Raw genomic sequence first — 21964 nt, 5'->3', positions numbered from 1 at the left:
ACAAGACTCAACAATTCAGCATCCAGAAGGTCTCTTTTTCAAAAGGAAACAGAAATAGAAAATCTTCATAGTTTACTTTCCTTAATGCCCAGAATCTTCTACAGCGCAAGTTAAGATGAGCTCAATCAAAGCTCAAAAATAGGATTAGCCAATCTGCAATCCAGTTTCAAGAGATAATCAAATTTAGGATTTTTCTAATTCCAATATTAATAAACAATTAAAAAAAACTTTTTAAACACCTCTGGACTCCTATCCCAATCTCCTGTGAGAGATACAGGTACTGTATTTACTCAGCTAACACGCAATATCGTAATAAATTTCCAAACGTTGCTGGAAGGTTGTGGTTTGGTTAATAGACAAGGTTTTCACAATGCAATGGGAAGGGTGCAGATTGATTATGCCAGATTTGCAGACATAACCTTGTGGCCACATTGCTAAAATCTGATAACCTTTCATCCCAAACAAAATGCACAAAATAAGCAGGAGTGAGAAACTCTTGCCTGGTGAATTAAAAATAAAACGCAATGAGTGTGAGACACACAGCCCCTGCTCCTTTCCCCTGAGCTGAATGTGTCCCCTCAGAGCCCCGCACCAGGGAACAACCATGTGCTGAGCCTGAGGTCCTGCTGTCTCTCTTTTAGAGACAGTGCGGGTGCCCCCAGGTGATGACGGAATGGACTCGCAGGGGAGTTTCCTGTGAAGTGTCAGATGGCAAAGTTTCCGCCATCTGGTTTCCACTCGGCTGGGGCTGCGATCTCTTTAGATATCCCCTGGATTTGTGGGCTGTGGACTCGGGCAGATGGCTGGGCTGTCTACACGTACTTCAGCAGATGTACACACTCCCCCTCAATAAAAAATAGTACACCCAACACACAAAATATCTTTTTGAAGAAATTCTCCTATCCAGTCCTCTGGAGGAGGCATTGAACTGAGGCCTTGCTGCTTGATCATTAAAGTTCCCATGACACTGTCCAGGCTAAATTCCACTTTGAGCTTTAACGACACACCCTTCCTAAAGGCCCTGCTTGCTTTAATGAGGGAAACAATTTCTCCCTTCTTCCCCTGATCTGCTGTGTCACCCTGGTGGTGGACGAAGTATGTCCCTTCCTCTTTTTCTAGATCCATTGAGACGAAAATTGCTGTTCAAATGTGAGCCATTGTTATTGTTCTAATAGAAATCTTCTATACACATTTTGTAGATGTCAGAGAGTTATGAATTCCCGAGATGACATGTTAGTGAAGTTAGTGATGCTGCACAATGGTGCCAACATCATGTTTTGGCTGGGAAAGCAATGTAAAGAATGTTTTGACAATATTCCCTGGAGCCTACAAATTTGCATTGTCACAGTGTTTCTGTAGTAGGTTGCTGCCTTTATATAACATTGCCATGATTATATTTGGTTAGCCAAGTAAAAAAATGTATTTCAGTTTCAGTGGAGTTAACCCCAGTTTCATGGCTAAATACCAATTTGGGTTTGCAAAGTCTGGTCTCCAAAAAAGAGATGTATTTACTTATATTTGTACTAAATGTACAAATATATTATTTTCAAATCCAAAACAATATATATATAAATTAACTGAAAAAACAAATAGGTTTTAATTGTACATTGAGTGGCTTTAAAGTGATGTTGTATTTTTATAACGCGAAAAAAAATGTTGCTTTTTTTATTTTTTTTAGTTTTATTTTTACACAAAACTAATAGCACTGTGTTTGAACATCTGCTTTTGTTGTTCTGTAAAAATGAATTATGGAAGGTTATATGCAAAGCTGATTTCTCTTAACATTACTAATGAATTTCTAACAATCTATTTTACTTCAAAAGAACAGGCCGTTGGATACATTACTGAACCAAAATTGTATATTAAAGTGAAATAAATACACACAAACACAATGTCTCTAGCAAAATAAAAAAATTACAGTATATAAAATGAGCAAACCAGTTAATATGAAGACCACCCTGAGGCTTTATGAAGACACACACTGTGGGAGCAGTGGGGTTAATTTTCCATGTTTCCTGTGATTTCCAAAAGATTGAGAGCTTCTAATGTCTCTAGCGAGCTACTCGGGGGAAAAGGCTAATTTTAGAACATCAATGAACATCCTCTGTGGTGTTTCTGCAAGTGGACCTTCATTGTTATGGGAAGCGCTCAAGGCATCTTGGTCAGGCTCTCTGTGCAGAGGGAAAAATTTGGCTATTGTGCTGTTTTTAGAGGAAACATGCATATTAAATCACACACTGTGAGCATCGCTAGGAAGATCATGAGCATAAGCATGGGGAACTCATTCATCAAGAACAGCCCCTAATCTGATTTTAGCCCCAAAACAACACTGAAAGTATTGTGATGGCACTAAATAACTTCAGGACATTGTTTAGACACTTTTCCAGCCATTCAAGAGTTCTCTGAATCTGATTTCCAAATCTGGCCATCTAATTTCTCAAAAATGCGCGAGTCCTTTGAATAACAATTAAGTTTTCATCTCACCCGTTCTTCACTCGATACTCTTTCATTGTGTCTTGCTAGAATTACACTGTGGAACTTCCACGGATAGTTTTTGAAAAATTATTTCACCCTGTATCTGACTTCAAACCAGCCCAAATTTTAGGAATGCACATGCCAGCAGACTTGAAGCATTTTAAAGACATTGAAATATTTTTTACAAAGAAAATTGAAATATTTTCTGGGATTCAGTTACTAGTTTGCCTCATATTCCCTCTCATAAAAAGAGTTACTAGTACAGTGATGAAAATGGTAATATTAAGTCAGGCAATAAATTTTATTTTGATTGATCACACTACACACCAATCATATTACCCATAATTCTCATTTTGAACAGTATATTGGTTCTACAATGTAGCCCCAGCACACAAATTAGTTGGATTTCCACCAACTTCTGATGAGCAAGGAATATGAAGACATACAGGTTTTAAAAAATGTCAAAAACGTTTAATGAAGTTTTCTAAATAACCTAGAAAATGTGTTATGCTGAGACAGAAAATTCCCATTGAAATGCATCTGTAATACTCATGCAAATTATGTATAGATTAAAAGTGTCTTTGTACGTAGTTGCATTAGAGACCAAAGTCACTTTAAATTTCTTTCAGATGAAAGCAAACACATTAAGAGGAAACTAATGAGAGGTGGAGAAGAAGAATAAGGACAAGACAGAGACTAAGGCAGCAAGTTATATTTATAAAATAACATGTACTGTATAAACCAAAATCAAACCTCTAACAACTCTACACGCCATGAAAACTGCAATGAGAAAATCAGCCTCCTAGCTAGGGTAACTGGTCTCTGTGTTGGCATCCATGAGTTTTATTCTTTAATAACGATCCCCCACATTTCAGTGTTTATAACCGAATTGCCATTATCGTGTCGTCATGTGTTGTCATTAATACTGAGTGACAAAAAAACCTGCATCAACCTTAATATTTTTCAGATGGAAATGCAATATCGTTGGCAGTGGGCGGCTGATGCTCAGTCTGTGTTCGGAGCTCACTGACAGGAAAGCACACCCAGCTGTCTGCGTGGTTGGGGCTTCGGGGACTGAGCCTTCAAGGGGTTCAGGCTTCAAGACACATGGGACATTACTTGGCCATTAAGACACAGCAGCTGCCCTCTCTGAGGGGTCCCGCATAACCCCTCCTGTGCCAGTCCCAGATTCCCTCGTTGCCCTTGAGGTGGTGATATGACGTTACGTTATGAACATCGCGGAATGGCTGGTGTCGGGTGGCCTCAAAGATGTTCTGGCAGAACCATCCGACGACTCAGGAGGGGAATGCGGGATATTGCCCAGGTTGTTCTCAGAAAGAGCAGGGAGACACTGACCTCGACTGGGGGTCCTTGGTGACAGGTGGAAGGAGCACCCTGCTGATTCCGGTGGACGCGCCCTGCTTTCAGAGTCGTTGCTCCTCCAGATCTAGAGGGGGCAGTTAAGGCGGCCTGGGGCAGGTGAGGATACACTCTGGACCTGTACGGGACACTCCTGCTGGCCTGGGAGCTCCTGGATTCCCCCAGGAGGAGCCTGACACTGTTGCTGGGGAAGATGAAGTCTGGTCTGCTCTGCTCAGCCTGTTATCACCATGACAATGTTATCAGAAAAATGATGACGAAGATGATGGATGATGAATGATGATGATGACATAACAGTGCACTCTTTTAACGAGGCAGCCATCTTCACAGCATATATCTTTACAGCACAACTCCCAGAGCCACACGTAGGGCTCTGAAGGAACGTGATCGTCTTGCTGCGGACACTACTCTCAGACGCAGAGAGCACAGTTCAGGGTGCAGCCAGATGCTGAGGCCTTTATGGTCAAATTGCACAGCTGGGCTTGTGGGGGTTTTTTTTGCCATAAGGAAAAGGAGAGCAAAGAAATTCCCTGACAGCTGAGGAAAACTCGCTATATTGGCTCATCAGTCACTTGGCTGACAGTGCTCTAAACACTTCTGCCCTGGGACACGAGAACGCAGATCAGATTCCCACTCTCTACCTTCAGCTTAAATCTGAAGAGGCTGTGGACCCATCCTGCCGGTTTCTTATATCACATTTGACCCATTTTATATTGCTATCATTATTCATAGGGGCTCAACCAAACAGGAAACTAGGAAGGTAGGCTTTGGAGAGCATTGCACTCTAAACCAATGTTATTTTAATTAAAATGCACAAAACAGCAAAGTAGGATATCACCGTAGTTCCTAAAGTCAAGGCCGTGGCCCAAAACTTGTGATAGAGAGGAAGTGCGCAGGTCTTCAGCACTGAATTATGCCTGTGTTTCTATTGTTATTGTTTTTAAAGGATTTAATAATACTATTGAAAAAGTACATTTTCCTCCGCCCATCTTTTAAAATTTTTTTTAATGAGGATTACTTGCAGGATTAACTGTTATTTAAGATTTTCCCCCACTGTCACTGGAGAGAGCTAAAAGTTTTTTTTAGAATGACATGCTATTATTCTCTGGGAATTTAAATTATGCCAGACTGACATCTTCTTATTCCAGAAGTATCTGTCTCCCTTCAGTACAGTTAAACTGAACAAACAAAATATATGTCGGTCTGACTTCACAAGATTCAGGCCAAGTCAAACACAGCTCAAAATGTTCCTTAGGGCTGTGTTTTCTAATGCTTGTCTAAATATGATGCACAGATTCCTGGCCATATTTGCATTCCCCAGGGTGTCTAATGATCTTGCCCAGGCTTTGCTTATTATTCTAAATGAGTATGGACTTCACTCTGCTTATTTACCAAGATAAAATGACCGGGTACAAACCTTTCTTACTTTTTTTTTCTGGAACCTCTGGAAGTTGTAATTGTGAAAAGTCAGACTTTTATGCGGCTGCTTTAATCTTGCAAGTAGCAGACATGGACTCTGAAGACCACTTCCAGCCTCCTGCTTCCTGCTCCACAATCATTCTGCCCAAGCATGTCCACCCTGATGTCCCTCCCCCAGGCCGACCATCTGGTCCTACACAGTCATCTTCCATTGCGTGGTGAACTGTTGCACTCACTGTCCTCATTACATATTTTCCACTTGCTAGCACTTACCAGGCAAACTGTAATACACCAAACATGCAAGGAAACATTGCTTGTTAAACACAACAGATTCATTACTTGTTATTATCAGGTATACGGCAATCTTTTTGTGACAGGTGTATCGGCATCTTATCAAACAGCTATAACACAGGTCAATTCATTCTCCTGATTAACACCTCATCAACAGGGGCTCAGGAGAGGGAAAACAGACAGGGATGTCAAACGCAGTGCTAGGACTCCGAGGGTCTCAGCGAAAAGCCATTCGTGTGGAGGAAGGAAAGTTCACGTGCTCACGGATTAACACCTCATCAACAGGGGCTCAGCTGTGAAAGTCACAGACAAGTGCTGGAAACAACAGTAGTGGTACATCTTTGACTCGTGCTTTGCACTCGGTTGCAGATGCCATCTTGTGGGATTCAGTCCTCTCTTAGGGCCTGGACAAGCATGTCCCTGTTGCCTGGTCTCTGAGCCCTGGGTGAACCTCATCATCCCAGCTCCTCCCACAGATATTGAACGGGGCTCAGGTCTGGTGAGTAGGGTATCTTCTGCACAATCGCCACGTGTTCATCTCACACGAAAGAGCACCCTGGGCCACACCAGCCGCATGAGGACATGTGCTCTCCTGCTGGAAGGTGGTCACGGCAGGATGAGCCTACCGCCAGTGCAGCAAGTGAAGGTCCCAGGACATGATCACAAAATGGGATTCTGTAGCAGTTTGACTCTCCTGCCCAGACCGTCTCACGCGGTCCAATCTGTATCCCCAATTGACGTCGATTGTCTTTTAGTGTACAGTTCCACATGTCTGCTCTACACTCACTGACATCCATCAGGCTGGCCGATGCATGACTTTGATCTATCACTAAAGAGGACATATCTTCACTGCTGGCTCACTAATGAGGTGATTCAGTATGTACTGTATGCTGCAAAGTTACTCAACCGTGAAATTGAGCTAGTCGTGTTGAATGGACACATAATGCTGCTTTCAAATTGCAGATCCCTCTTCCACTGTTTACTAGGGTCTTTTGTTCTGCTGACATAAAGTCTTTTTGTTAATGCTTTATCTGCCACTCATTGAAGTTTAAATCCACACAATAATAATAATTCTCTCTAGCTTGTAATTTTCGTATTTTCACAGATCTACTGGTGATTGTAATTAATTTATTTAATTACACATTGTATCCCTGTTTGTGGTTAATGGTGGAAAAAGGTGAGAATGATGAACAGTCTGGCCTGCTTGTGTCACGATCTGAATCCTTGCTCTTAAGGGCGCACCGGCCCTTTCCTATTTTAGTTGATTTCATGCACCTGCCCCCTGTTTTGTCCGTCTTTATGTAAGCCGGGCGCTCCCGCTATTCCTCGCTCTGCATTGGAAGACGGATGCCCGGAGGCCCAGAGGCCGGAGGCCTGCCTATCATCAAGTCTCCCTACGTCCGTGTTTGTCTTGTCTCGGATTGGATCTCCCGGCTACCTGGATTTTGGATTGCGCCCTGTTTTTTCCTTTTGGATTCCCACTGGACTTGTTCGCCTGCGCCACGCCCCCTGAGCACCAGATCACAGCCGCCACGCCCCCTGAGCACGAGATCACAGCCGCCACGCCCCCTGAGCACCAGATCACAGCCGCCACGCCCCCTGAGCACCAGATCACAGCCGTCACGCCCCCTGAGCACCAGATCACAGCCGTCACGCCCCCTGTCTGCCATCCCGTCCTGCTCCTGCTGTGTTTCCCTAGAAGACTTTTTTTCCAGTCACTTCCGGATTATACCGTCTGCACAGGGTCCTAAACTACGCATTGTGACAGTTTGTGCTTTTTTTTTAAATTGTTTTGCTTAAATGAATGTTTGATCTTACTGAAGCGTAAGTTAACTGTAAGGATACATCTACTGTTTCACTAGGAGCTTCTGGATTTATTTTTTCTAAGTTCCAGGAATCCAGATCTACTCAATTTCCTGACCAAATCTGACCAGACATCCCTTGCTTCACGTTATCATAACTGAAACACCTTGAGCGCTATGAAGATTCAGAGTAACATGGAAATATGCGTCACAGAAACACAGCTGCTAAATGTGTGTGCTGTGGCTTGTTTTTTTATTTTCATATTGATTGACTTTTCAAGGTCCTGGCTCAGTAAAAAGCTATTGAAAACATCCGGCAGGCAAGTAAGCTTTCTCTCACTTAAGAGAGATGCTATATCAGAAAAGGAGAGACTGTCCGGGAGCAAAGCCAATTTTAATTTAACACCAGTATTGCAAAACAGTAGGTTGAAATATATTCTTTAGATACTGTATGCAGCCTGCAGATTTTGAAAAACTGAAGCAGGTATTTTTTTTTCTCTACTAACCATTTTTGGGCTATTACATTTTTGCAATGTATGATGGGTATTATTTTCAGTTGAGAATTCAACTAAAGTATATTTTTATAATTACATTTTTATTTTAAAAAAAGCAGAGACCCTGCAGTACTTGAATGAAGCTCATAAGCACAGTTAAAGGTCTTTCATAAAAAATTACACAACTCGATAAACCAACACGCATAAAATACATACAGCAGACCAAAACCTTACAGGACTGCTGTTGCTAGGCTGCATCTGCAGAAAGCCCTTGCCAGCTCTCAAGTCCTTAATGGTGTTAAATGGTGCTCCAGCATTTTTACCTGACTTCTCTCCACCTGGAGTTCTGCTCTTAGCTTTTGGCTTGAAAGTTAAAATTATGAGACACTACACAGATTACAGATAATTGTGCACCTGCAATGCACAGGATTAGTTCAGGTGGGGAGCTGCGTCAGCATGCGTAGGCTGCAAAGGAACAAGTAATAGGTTTATTCCCTGCTGAAAAAAAGAAGAAAGAGAACACAACGTTTCGTCCGTGGAGCCTTCACACCTGAAGAAGGCTCCATGGCCGAAATGTTGTGTTTTCTTTCTTCTTTTTTGATCATGGAATAAACCTATTAGCTGTTCCTTTGCATGCACAGGCTTATGCATGTTGTGATGTTGAGCTGTATAGTTTTTGTGAAGGTGTGTGCTAGCCCTAGACGTCCAGCCATCCAGGGGGTCCTCATTCACCTTCCAGCTGAAGGTGTCACTGGAGAGGTGTCTCCAGTCACGACAGCTCACTGACTACAGGAAGAGAGAACGCAACGTCACATGGGTACTCAGGCAGTCATGAGTGTGACTGGAAGCTGCGCTCTGTTCAGACTTGGCTCCCGGTGATCACTGTTAAGAAGTCTGGAGGCTCACCCAGCTCAGAGAGGACCTGCTGACAGGTAGCGCCGAGACATCTGCCGAAACACTGCAAAGAAAGCATCATTCAACAGGGAGAAATGGGCTGAGTGCATTGAAACCCGCGAAGCTTTTGTTTTCCAAAACGATCCAGACGTCCCGAGAAGCATTTCAAGAGCCTTGCTCATCAAACACAGTTTGATAGCCCCGGTAATCATTTCAAGTGTTTTTGTGTTGTTGTTGATCTAAGACAGGATGATTTATGGTGCAGTACCTCTGTTCTGAAACACTGCAGTAAATACATCATAATTTGCGATTAAAGAGCTTTACCCTGTTTGTTGCCTCAGTGAGCGGTTTATTGTTTCTCCGAGATGTATGTTTATAGCTAGTGAAAGTGATGGGCATCGCTCATGCAGAGTCTAGTAAAGTACAACAGTGCCTGGGGGGGTGAAGGGGAAACGCTATGAGAGACCTTCTGCAGTCGACACTGTTCTGCACTCTGACAAATTGTCTCTGTTGACATCTTAGTGTTTTACAGCATCATCATTCAGAACAATAGTTTCTTCTGGGGTTTGAAATGGAAGCTTGACATTCTTTATGTGCACAGGAACAAACCATACAGTAGCAGCTTCAGTAATCTGCTGAACAAACAGGCTCTTCAATGAGAAATGGAAATGTACAGCAGAAATGTACTTTACACGCCCTACTGAATTAAGTATGCTTCATGTATAACGCACTGGAAATAAATGTCAAAGAAAACCCTTTCACCAAAGGGAGAAGAGGGTAGAGCATGTTAATTACATAGTGTAGATTAATGCAGGATTAATATGTTTACAAAAAGTTATATCTACTGTATATTATACTCACATATTTATGTATGAATGATATTTATAGCATATATATATGTGAAATACTGTACATGTACAAATATGTATATATGGTATACATTTTATAATTACATAAATATGAGTATAAATATTCAAAGCACCTCTTTACTTTATGGCACATGGGTGGTCGAAATAATTTTTAAGGACTTTACAATTTTCCCATTGCTCAAAGAAGAATCAATCAGCAAAAAAAAAACAATTCAGGTCTGGCTACTTGACAGCTCTTCAAAGCTGAGCGCTTACCCTTTGATAGGAGAAGAGTTGAATTTCTTTCTTTATGAAAATGAAATAATATCCTCGGTTGCACGCAGTTAAATAGCAGCACTAAAGACACTTGCTGCCTGCTGAATGATAGTACCCTGTCATCATACATGTTTATCATTGTTTCATTACAAAGGGTGAACAACCTATCCTTACATGAGCTTCTCTCAATTTAAGAAACCTTCGGGCATGGCACTGTGTTGGCTCAGCTCCTATTTATCCATCGAAGAGCAGTTTGTGTCTGTGGGGGGTTTTCACGCCTGTCACTGGGCGCATGGCTCCAGTTGGCACTCTGTTTAACACTCCAGTGAGTTCATTAACCCTTGCAGCCTTGCACCCTTGCTATGCCTTTGATATTTCACTCTAAGTGCAGATGAAACTGTCACGAACGTCATCTCCTGTCATTATTTCCTGTTCCCGTACCGGATCCCATTCTGGTTTCAAACCTTGTTTGTCTCGGATGGATCCCCTGGTTTCTGGACCCTTGACTGCACCCCGGATTCCCCGTTGGACTGTCTGGATCAGTTTGCCTTCGTCACGCCCCCCTGTCTGTCAACCCGTCCTGATCTTCTATGTCCTTCCTTTTTGTCCTTCTCCACTCACTTCCGGATTATACCGTCTGCATAGGGTCCTGAACTACGCTTCACGGGAGCCTGGACCGGCTCCCATTACAAAAACCTGCAAACCAAAATAGCGGGGTCATGACTATTTATAACCCAAATGCTCATCACACCTAAGATATGAACTAACATGGTCTCCTACTCCTTACCTCCTCCAGTGTGGGACCTCATATGAATAATCTCTCTTTCCTAGTGTTAATCCCGCATCAGCAGGGTCCGCTTGTCGGCACACCAGTCTCCATTTGGTGGTTTGAACCAAATCTTTGAGCTGACGTTGCCATTAACTGTGACCGAGAAATACTCCAACCGGCACGTCGCTCCGCCTGCCGTCGGAGTGGGAGGGGGGCGGGAGGAGAACAAAGTAATGTAGCCAATTCATAGAAGGGGATTATTAGGAGGCATGGGAAATTTGGCCAGGACGCCGGGGTTACACCCCTACTCTTTTCGAGAAACACCCTGGGATTTTTAATGACCACAGAGAGTCAGGACCTCGGTTTTATGTCTCATCCGAAGGACGGACCTCATATGAATAATAACTGGTCTAATTATTAAATCCATTCAGTTTTTAAATGAAAAATATTTTCTAGTCTCAATTTAAAAAAAAACTTTGAAGAAATGTTTAAAGGAAAGACAAACAGCATTTCATTTTTTGCAGCTTTCTACAGCATGTCTCAATCTCACCGTCACTACAGTACAATTCCATTTCAAAGATGTAACCGTTTGCATCGGTTAGAAGCCTCAACAATACAATTTTCTTTGAATTTTTTTACTGCTTGATTACATAGAAGCTTTTTTTGTTAAAGCTGTAATCACAGCTCAATATCAGCTCGACCGCCACGGTCAGGAAGATCTAGTCTTCACACATGGTTTCCCGTGAAGCCTGCCTGGCACAGCTGTCCTCTTGTCCACTCAGCCAGCTGCAGGTACAGTATCACCCAGAGGAGGCACGACTCTCGCTGACAGATGTGTGGGTTCACAGGTACCTTGGCTGACCTGAGCCCATTGGCTGCCAATTCCTCGCTGCCACTGGGGGAAACTGCTCACAGATGGGTGATGACATAGCCTGGACTCAAACCCATCACGCCTGTAATGTGGGGCTCGACAACAACTCTGAGGGAGAAACTTTACTGGTTCAGCCACTTCGTAGCCCACAAGAAGGGTTTTTTAAAAAAAAAAACAACACCAGACAGCATTTAAAATGTTGAGTATTTTAAATCATTGAGTATTCATTTTTGTGTCTGTTCTATTTTAACTGTGCGGAGAACTCGCTCTCCTCATGAACTCCAGAGTGAATATCAGCTTGTTTAAATGAAAAGTTTTACATTGGCATGTTTATTAATCATGGACGCAGTAGATAATATTGCTTTATTAACTGTTCTCGGGGAATGCAAATATCCTCTTGGCTATCAAAGTTGATATGAATAATGAAGAAGTAACCTTTTCTGGTCATTTGTTCAGGGACGACATTTTTCTCCCTGTTGTGGTATATGAATTTGAGGATTTCCTGTATTTGTTCATTTCTCTCCAAAGACATGGGTATCCAAATCACCAGAAGTGACAGGGTGGGTCACACACTCTCCACTTTCACTTGGCCCAGCTTTTGACATGTGTGTGACTGTATCAAACCTCAGGACAAGGTTACGATGCATTCCATCCTACAGTCACCTTCAGTCTGAGCAGACTGACAAGCCAAGTGTTGATTAAAGTCACTTAGTAAGGTGCTTCCTTTCTGTTTGGCATTGAGGACCAACTGCCCTGAAATAGAAGCATTCTGAAACTTGGCACCTAAAGCTACAGTGTTCCAGAGAGCTTGCTGAACAAGCAGTGGCACCTCATGATTCACAGCGTTCCTGACTGTGGAACGTATTCCAGCCTCTGCATACTTGACAGCACTGAATATCCTGTGTCATGCACCATGGGGCTCTGCCATTCTGGAGCACAAAGCAGGGGATGCTGCCAGTGTATCTTCACTCTAAAGTTCTGGGTCAAATTCAAGTATTGCACCTCCCTTCTAGTCAAATCCATATGTGTCTGGTAAAGATAACCAGTTTCTCATCACAGCAAATCAGATCAAGGCGAGTTTTGTATTTTATGGCAGTGTGAATAGACATATTGAATGATCTCTCTCGTCAGGCATTTTTGAAGTGTCTCTTTTGCGAAGTGTTGTAGTAGACCCTGTTTACTAACGGTAGAGAAAAGCAATCGCTGTGGTCTGATTACGGTTCAAACACAATAGATGTCTTAATAACGATGTCAGATTTTGTTGAAGTTGGAGATGCGTTGACTTTGGTTAATGCCTTGTGGATCAGGTCACTGATCAGGACAAAATACATTTAGTCCCTTTAGCCTGTTGGTGTGGGACATTCTTTGAAGCCCAGGAATGTATCTGGTTGATGTTTTGTGGGTTGACTTCAGGGCAGCAATATCTTTTTCTGTAATGCAGGGAATATTTTTGCTCACAATATTCTGAATAAGGCCTTACTAGAGCATTGTCATATTTGTGCGCAATCCTCCTGCAAGTGTTTATTATTAAAGTAGCCACCCACATTGTTTGTGGTAGTTAATCAGAAAAAGACTGACCATTCCTCACCCCCTCACCTCAGCCCCCAGGGGAGTTTGGGAAAATCTGAGGCTGGACCACTGAGTGAGGGTTTTGGAAATAAAGTGGCGCTTGATTTTAATCTTGTGCTAAATTCCTTTTGATGAATACAGTGTGCAAAAAGATTTATACAGGAAATTGGCATGTCTTCAAAAAGTGAAAAGGGGAAAATATATTAATAACTTAAATTAAATTAATAAATGCATTCCAAAAAAGGATCTTGCATACTAAAAGTATTTAAAACTATTTTCCTGATTGATATGTAAAAGTGAGATTAAAGTTTATCATTATTTAGAACGAACAAGTGTCCTTTTCGGCTACAGCTCATAATGTTGTTATACTGGTTAACAGTAAGGACAAATCCAGGCTTCTTGAGCAACATCCAGTTAATGTCCAAAGGCTTAAAAACAACAAACATTTACTTCAAAACATACATACAGTGAAGCCAGGAACAAGCGAGTTTCTTTATCACAGCAATTCACAGTAGTTAATTCTGAATAATTTCGCTTCTTGCCACAAGCCACAAATTCGTCATGGTTTTTTTCTAACCAATTAAGAAATAGTAATATAAACGGAAATGCATTCCAAGACTATCACGAAAAAAATATTCAAATATGTTTTATTAAAAACATAAAAAAATACATCGACAATATCATGGTAATTTGTGTACATCACAATGATGATCTTTTATAATACTTCCAGAAGCACATAGTTATATTATGAGAAAAATAATGAACATATGGGATCCCTGCCTTGAGAAATGGGCTGTTTCTGCCAACAAGGCTGCTAATTTAATTGTCTTATTCAGGTCACTGTTCAGCTGTCCAACAACCCAGCTCCCAATACAGCACATAAGCTAAACAGCTGCACTGGATGACACTTTTAATAATATATATGTTTTTAAATGTCGCAAGGGAAATAGGACTTTCATATTTTAACTTTTTTCAAGCCACAAACAAACATAGGAAGCATTTTATTTGGCTCCACATTCTGTGTAATTTCTCAGTCTTTTTAACCGTCATGCGCTGAGCCACAGGGAATATTTCTGAAAGAATGCCATGAACGTTTCTAAGGGCAGTGTTAACAATAGCATTAAGAGACGTTTCTTCTTGCGTGAGTGTGATCCATCAAAGATAATGAAAGCGGGGAAGTTTCTACATTGTTTTCATGATTAAGATTATTGGAATGGTATCTGATACACCCAGGGCGAGATTCACTGACGTGAGGTGGATGTTGAAATCGAGATTTCCGATCTCTCAGTTGAATACAGTTTGCAGCTGGGGGAGGTCAGCCAGTCTAAAGACTACCTCAACACTCCTCTTCCCGTGAGCAGAACCAGATTCCTATGAGCCAGTACCCAGCCGCACGGAGCTGGTGTTCAGCCAGAGGTGGGAGGTGGTTGGGAGAAGTGAGCTTGGGCACTTGGACTGTTGAATTGCAAGTCCCATTGCTGTGTTTCTTTTGAAATAGAAAAGCCTTCATCTGCTGTCAAAAGAGGAGAATGGAGAAGGTCCGTTGCTGTTGCTGAAAAGTAACGCACAATGCTCAAGAGACAGCTCAGTGCTCGTACCCTGGCAACGTGCCTTAGCGCTACACCATAAATAAATTGATAAATATGAAATATTGCATTCATTTTTATTAAAAAGACAAATTTCCTCAGACCGGCTCAACACATTGCTATTCTGTCATTTAAACATGGACATTTCCTGCCAGAAGTGTAAACAATCTCAGGCCTACAGTATGAGAATAATAGGGTGAAAAGCAGATGTTTGCACACATATGCACGGCGTTTTGTGTCAGGTGTTATGTTGCGCATGTCTTTAAAATCAAGAACCGAGGAGAGAGAAATGCATCCCCAGCTCAAAGCTGTGATTTCTCAGGCAGGGGTGCTGACTCAGCACAAACTGGTAACTGTAAATAGAAACACTTCTAAAAGAAAAACCTCAAGTGTTAACTAAAGCCAATGGACCAAAGAATATGTGTTTAGTTCACAAAAACTAAACTGGTTGATTGTATTTTTTAGTGGGGGAAAAATTAACACCAAACTAAAAATTAACATTTTCAGCCTTGATTCTTACATCAGTATTTCTTTTCCTGGACAGGGATATCATTCCCCAAGTCACAAAATATAAGAAAATATGTGAATAAAAATATTTCCTCACATCTTTTATCATAGCTTATATTCTCTGACTGCAAAAGTTTCACACATTTAGCACTTCAGTACTTCGACACTTAAAACTTTGCTGCCTACAACTCCACTGAACAGTAGGTCATTACTTCACAGTCAATGGAGCATTACAAAAATAGACAGTCTGTTTATGATACTATACAGAACAGTCATCTTATCAGTCATCTGTTCTAGATTAAGTCACTATGCTGAGTTAAATGAAAGATAGGCTTCACTTCCGCTCACAGACACAAGTGCTGATTCTATTTATGTAGACAGATTGCACATGGGGAACAAGTCCTGTTCTATTATTAGGCTAGAAGCGGACTGTTTTAGCCAAGGCCATTCTCACAGTCACTTGCCCAAGGTTAGATGACAGTCCAGATGTGACAGACTGGCTGCGTTAATGCTTTGCCATTGTGTAGCTTGCTTTTTGTTCAAAATATTTAGTTGGGGTTAGCCTCTGGAGGAATGATGAAAGATAATTGAAAACAACTTGGCGGAGTTCGACAACACATTTAAGAGCCCAGCGACAGCACGCACAACTGGACAGAGACAGGACAGTGTGGAGGCTCTCCTCAGGGGCTAGATCCATTGCCTGATGTTGAGCTGCTCTGGAAATGTGCTCTGAGCTACAGCTGGGGAGGACAGGGTTTACTGTGGCCTGGATCTCAGACCCAAGACCCTGGAGAGCCCTGAGCTGAACAGTCAGTGCCCGCCTACCTATTGTGACAACTGACAGAAGACTGAACCCAGACGCACTGGTTAATTTTTAATGTATGCAGCTCTGAATATATTTGACTAAATCATTTCTGAACATTATCATTTTATTCTTCACGGTCCTCAAAGCCGGGTTAAATCTTAAAGGCGTCATTCTAGCGCAGCCTAGCAAGGGGATGATTTCAGGGCATTGATGATACTTACCTCACAGCAGTGAAAGAGAAGAGCAGACTGTATTGACACTGGTGCTTTTTGCTCTTCTAGCACTGTGACCAAAGCTAATGAATGCTCAGAGTAGTTTAATTCTTAGTGAAATCCAGCAATTGTTCCCTACGATCCTGTGAGGAACCAGACCAAAGTGCAACATGCAGTTATTGAACAACAGATCACAATGAAGTGGTCAGAGCACATGCTGAGTACAAAGAGCACTTCCTGACAGGGACCTGCCTGTAACAAGCTGGAGGAACCCAAACGCTGTACTGCCACAGGAAAGCATGTGATTTAATAGTAAATCTGCAACAAACCAAGCTTTGTCAGCAAATAGGTATTTTTGCTATACTCTTCCAAGGCCTGATATAATACTATACAGGACCCACTAATGACAGCTATTACAGCTACACTAATGGTAAATGGGTAAACAAAACACAAAGATCACATGAGGGAAAGTCACACAAAGCTGCAGCAACAGAGGCTGCTTTTACCTAAAAGCATTTTTTTTCTCTTTCACGGCCAAAGGCTGAGACCTTTAGACAGAGAACCCACAAATTATGAAGGTCGGTCGGAGGAGTTCAGATCATGGCTGAGCCACGCGAGAACATTTCCTGCAGCAGGCTGTGATTTTGGCGTGATGCTCCACAATGAACACGGAGAAGGATTGCGCTGGTGACAGAACCCTACAGCATTCATATTTTTTTTCTCCATCCATTAGGGAGAGCAGCAAAGGCAAGAGTGCTAAATGTGCTAGACAAGATTAAGAAAATCATGCTTGCCCACCCTTTTGTACAGAATCACTTTGCAACGTGTTGCCCATTGATTAATAGTCCTGTTTAAAATGAAATTTGTTGGTGCCGATTTCTGTGCATCTGGTAGGAGAGTAAAGGCCTCACCTCTCCCTCTTTCCTAATTCTAATGCGATGTGGGGGTGGGTGAGATACTGTAAGTGTGCAAGTGTGCTTACAGTGCACAGAACAGAAAGTGCTCTTTCATCCTTTCTCCTGCACACAGGAAGAGTGCAGTGTTTTCTTACAGTGTTGGTGAGAGTGTAAACTGTAGCCACCACAGGTCCCGCAGGAGGAAAATCGATACTGTCCTTAACGAACAGCAAAACACCACAGCAAACGCAATCTTTAGGATCGACTAACTGATTAACGTCTTGACCAGCCCAGAAATGTACAAAATTCAGTGGTCTTTAAAAAAAGGAATGTAGTTTTACATTCTCAGGTCACAGGCCCACAGCACCATACAGTACAGTACAGTACGTGTATACCACTATAAGTTCTCAGTCCGGTAAAGATCAGTTCATAAGTGTTAACACGACTATGCTTCTTCTCAGTTCTCTCTGATATATTAGTATGAAGACCGTAAAAATCACAAACTAGCCACAGAATTGTATGGCTAAACATAACTCACTCATGATACTGTGTCCCTTTACAGGTGATCATGGGCCCTTCATTAACCAGCCTCCAGGAGCTCTAATCACGACGACTTCGCTGGGATAATTTCCCATTTTCAATCAGACTTCTACCTTGAGGTTCATAGCTGTTTAACAATGCATCTCTCAGCAGCCTGCAAATCAGCGTGGGTGAAAACACTACAGAAGCAAGAAGCTCTTAGGAGCAGAAGCCCCCCGGAATTCATTTTCCAGCTTCGGTGATTTCTTGAGAGGGACCTATTCTCACACGGGACGGGGTTATGCCCTTTTTTTTTTTTACATTTGGTCTTGACAGCTGGAGCCCCGAAGTAGAACTGCTCGTGTCCAAACTGTATGATTTATTATCATAACCTTTCCTTTCCTCAAAATCTGAATTTTTCATAAACAAGAGCCGCAGCGCGCAGTACAAGGAAGCAGAGAGCTAGAAGTGAGAAGCAGGCTGCCGAGCGATCAGGTGCTTCCTCTTCCTCAGCAGCTGTTCCTATAAAAAACACGTCTGTCTAAACCCGTCACTGGCCAGCACTTCCATTTCATCAGCTTGCCTGTTAAAAATATCTCCCCTGCTGCATACAATAACTCCTTCTAAAGCCTTAACAATATTTCAGACTTATTTGTAAACAATCTATTTTGCAGTAAAAACACTCCAGAGCACTAGGGGTTGTTGGGATAATCGAAGCAGCGCAGAGCCACACTACCTTGTGCGACTGTCTTTTAAACAGTTTCAGTTTTTATGGTCTCCTAAATTAGAGACAGACTTTCATGGTTTCTTTTTGTCGTGATCTTTTGTCCTGTCCGATGCCAGAAACACTGCCACTCTTAGAAACCACTGTGCTGAATTCATTCACAGGATACTGCATTTCAGAATATACAGAAGGACCCATATGTCATGGGGAAAATAAAACAATAAGTACAGTGCTGTACCTCACAAATAATGTCTACCTGTGTAAATTCTAACATTCACATTTCAGGTGTTGTAGGGTAATACTGTATTTTACTGGTTCACACATTATATCTTCAAACAATCCAGGCATCCCCAAGTCACATCTGGCCCCTGGACTGAGACGTGTGAGGCTGAAATACTCACCTCCATACTACCAATAAGTAATATCATCAGTGAAGGAAAGTCCATGTGTCAGCTGAGCAAACAGCAGACAGCATGTAATCTTTTACAGTAAATAGACAGAATTATCTTCCTCTCAGAAAACAGACAACAGCAGTATGTGATAATCTTTTTATTTGTCCCCTTATTTACACCATGTAAATGGTACTGAAAAACAAATCTTTGAGAATAATTTGCTCCCTAGCAGTTTGAGTGATAGTCACGATAGGATCTTTCCTAAAATGAAGATGGCAGATTAATACACATGCATTTCCAGAATAAATTTACACTTCAGAGAGGACATAATGCATACAGTTAAAAGCATGTGGTTATCTTAAGGAAGCCAGTCTTGTAATTATAGCTCAGCAGATTCAGCATCATTAAATTAACAAAAGAAAATCTAAGATATTAACAGCATATGTCTAAAATTTATACAGCAATATTTTATTGCTGTATGAAAATACATTGGCGATACTGTGCTACTATCCTTGGGTTTGACTTAATATTATTGGGTTTGACTTAATATTATGTACGTGCAAGATGAACACTTTTAAATTTTATTCCTCCAGAGAAAATGGAGCGACTACACACTTCCTTTCCAAATTCCAGCTCGGAAAAAAGATGAGGATTAAAACGTGACCATGACCCTGAACAGACGTGCTTCTCCGGCATCATGCACAACACCGGGAGTTAAAACAACAGACAAATGGTGCAAAGAGTCTAACTCAAACTTTCCAGCCCGTGTCCGAGTGCTGCCAGGCTTGTGACTGGAAGACAGGCTTAACAGCGTTGTTTCCCTCTTCTGAAGGAACTTTGACATCAGTGGAAGTTTCCTCAGGAACTGCTAATCATTTAGATACATGTAAACCTGTCACTTCATCCTTTGAAACTTAACCATTTATGGTTGAGAAAGCTGGATACGTTGTGTCGAAGTTTCTTTCCATATTGTGACACTAGGATGTGTTCTGTATTACCTTGAACAAAATAATGCCAGCGGAGTAAAATTCTTTTAGCAGAGCACACATACAGTAACACATGGTAATAATTCCTTGTGATTTTATAGCACCTGGCACCCCGGACAGTCTTAAATTCGGTGGGGGGGGGACCCCTTTGGAAGGCAGCTCCCCCTGGAAGCAGGACAGCCTCTGCCCCTGAACTGCTGAAGAGGAGAATCCAGGCCTTCCTCTGAAAGCATGGGATTAAAGGTTGTTTCCTAAAGAATGAGCAGAGACATGAGACTAAAGAAAGTTAGCCTGATGTTTCAAAGCATTCACCCCCATCCTGTATTGCTTAAGGTTTGTTTGTTATTTAAGCTGTTTTATTTTAGTACTGTATGTTGTGTACAATACTCTTTGTTTTAACTGTTATATCATGATATCCAACGCGTGTATATCCACATATACAGTACATGATATTCAAGCTAATTTACAAATTAAACAGTCTGTGGGCAGGATTCTTGTCCTGCAACTCTCTTGATTCTGGCCAGTGTTTAGGTGTCTATTTTCCCAGTATTTCTATTAATATTTTCCCATTCTTACCAATTCAAGGAACGACAATGTTCCCATAAAGCAATAGCCTCAGACTGGCAAACGTCACTGGCACGAATTCAAAGAACAATTTAGCTCAACAGAGTAGTCAATTGTGTTTAGAGATTAGCTGAAGAAAAAAAATAAGCGTTTTGTTTAACTTGGCACTCTACACAAGCAGAGAGGTAACTCTTTCCATAAAATTGGTGCTAAGAAATTCATAAGCTGACAAATCTGTAAAAGTATTTTATTAATCTTTATAAATTATTTTTTAAAAGTCTCAATGCGTCATCTTCTCAAGAATAAAAGCTAGAACTTGGCAGGTTTTTAATGTTTTTTAACATTTTATTTCCAATCTAGCTGGAAAGGAAATGTTACTCTAAGGTAAACATGGGAAATCCTGATAAAGGGCTCTGCTTAAACCAGTGGATCTTCAGATTTGCACTATACATTTTGTTGGATTGAATTTTCATTACGCTGAACTTTTTGGTTGCTTGTCTGTTGCAAAGCCTTGATCGGAGATAAACTTTATCATAATAATTTCACATTCAAAGCATATTTATACAAAAGCTACAGCCACCGCTCCAAGTATTTTGGTGTAGTGTAACAGAGTACAGCATAAGAAGCCAAAGCTGAGAGAAGGTATGGCATGTTTGCAGAGTATGTTTTTAAAGTAAGTGTTGATACTTCTGTAAAATTTAACAAAGAACTTTGTATGTTGACATCATCCAGTGAACAAAATTGTAAACAAATTCATAAAAACAACTTTTCACATGGCTGTCCTTTAAGAGCAGGGCTAAGGATCACTGCCTTAGACCATGATGACAAAGAGATCTCTTTGACTTTGTTGTTTTGTTCATCTCCTTGCTCATGAGCTCCGCCTGCTTCAAGTTTCTAACGCAGTTTAGATCTTAAACAGAGGGGTGCCATTTTCTCCTAAGTCTGTGCCTCTTCACTTTCTGTATCGTCTCTTCTGGACTCTGTTGTTTGGTCATGTAACCAGCTTGATGGCCAGTTGCTTTCTATCACTCTTTTTTCAGATATACTGTAACCCCGATGCTGATAGCTGCTGTTGCTGTGTGGTGTTCACTGAGCCCAATGGAAGCAAAAATTCCCTCAAATGTTCAGCTCAAAATTAAAAGCTGTCACAGACAGAAATATTAGCAATACAGGGAGTTAAAACTGTTAAAAGTAGCCAAGAAATAAGGGAAATGTATAGATAAGATATGCTGTATACAGTATATATAACTGAGAAAATACATTTGTAGATAGTCATTTAGATATATTGATATAGATTTCTATAATATCTGAGAAATAAATATTTTGTGTGTAACTGTATTTTCCAAATTCGGTACATTTTAGCAATAAAACCAACACCCTTTTATATACTGTACAGCGCACCCACTGTACTGACCCCAAAAAAATATTTGTGTAGGTGACTTACAGAACATTGATTTCTTCACGCATTGTTTTTAAAAACTAAAAATGCCGTTGTTTGTTTGTTTTTTTCAAAACGCTTGCATTTCAGTAGTCAGAAGGCTCCAAAACTCTCCCAAGATGAAACAGACCATCGGTTTCTGTACACCGTTCTCCAGGGTGAGAGTGCAATGTTTAAAAAGTGCCGAGGTGGTGCCGAGGTACTGCAGGGCACTTCACGGATGGATGTTCCATGCTGATGGGGAGGA

The sequence above is a fragment of the Atractosteus spatula genome, chromosome 6 (genome assembly GCF_055471065.1).
Source record: "Atractosteus spatula isolate fAtrSpa1 chromosome 6, fAtrSpa1.hap1, whole genome shotgun sequence".
Lineage (NCBI taxonomy): Eukaryota > Metazoa > Chordata > Actinopteri > Semionotiformes > Lepisosteidae > Atractosteus > Atractosteus spatula.
The sequence above is the reverse complement of the archived record's forward strand: the minus strand, read 5'-3'. Positions refer to the sequence as shown.